Genomic DNA, 689 nt, shown 5'->3' with positions numbered 1-689 from the left:
TTCCATTCCTGGCTATGACTCCGTTACGGTCGGGACTCGAGCCTTCCATTACTCAGCTCCAGACCGACCCCGCCGGCAGTCCGGCGACACCTCCCATTCCTTTCCCTTGGTGGCTGGATTGCGCTCTACGCCTCCACCAGGCTGAAAGCCAGGCTGGGTCTGCGGGGAATCATACCCGGGTCGCCTCGATGCCGACGAGACATTCTACCGCTAGACCACAAACGCTGAAGAAAGTAACAATACCTGCGGGTCGCGGGGTCCACTACCAATCCGACCCTCACAGATAGTCCAAATAGAGAATAAACCGAAATGATTGCCTCCGTAGCCCAGTGGGATAAGCGTTGAGCATAATATCTGCGGCGACCTAAAATACGGTGGTCCGAACTCCCGCCCTCGGTTGTAACCCGCCACATTCACTAAACCGAAGGATTAGTGAATGTGGCGGGTCCGAGATCAACAGTATCTCAGTCGGTCGAGCCCGCGTTAGACCTACGGTGACCTAGGTTTTGCCCTGATAGCTAACGGGATGGCGTTCCTGGCTTACTGGTAAATTGCTGAATTAAGAAAAGAATCGAGGTTCGAATCTTCGCTAGGACAATCCCCAACTACCCAAGCACCAACCAGCTCGGAAGCAAGTATCTCGAAGGTGGTACTCGTGGCCGGATTGCTCGCGTTAGACTTACCGTGAC

Source organism: Gregarina niphandrodes (assembly GCF_000223845.1).
Source record: "Gregarina niphandrodes unplaced genomic scaffold scaffold00237, whole genome shotgun sequence".
NCBI classification, from domain to species: Eukaryota; Apicomplexa; class Conoidasida; order Eugregarinorida; family Gregarinidae; genus Gregarina; species Gregarina niphandrodes.
The sequence above is the reverse complement of the archived record's forward strand: the minus strand, read 5'-3'. Positions refer to the sequence as shown.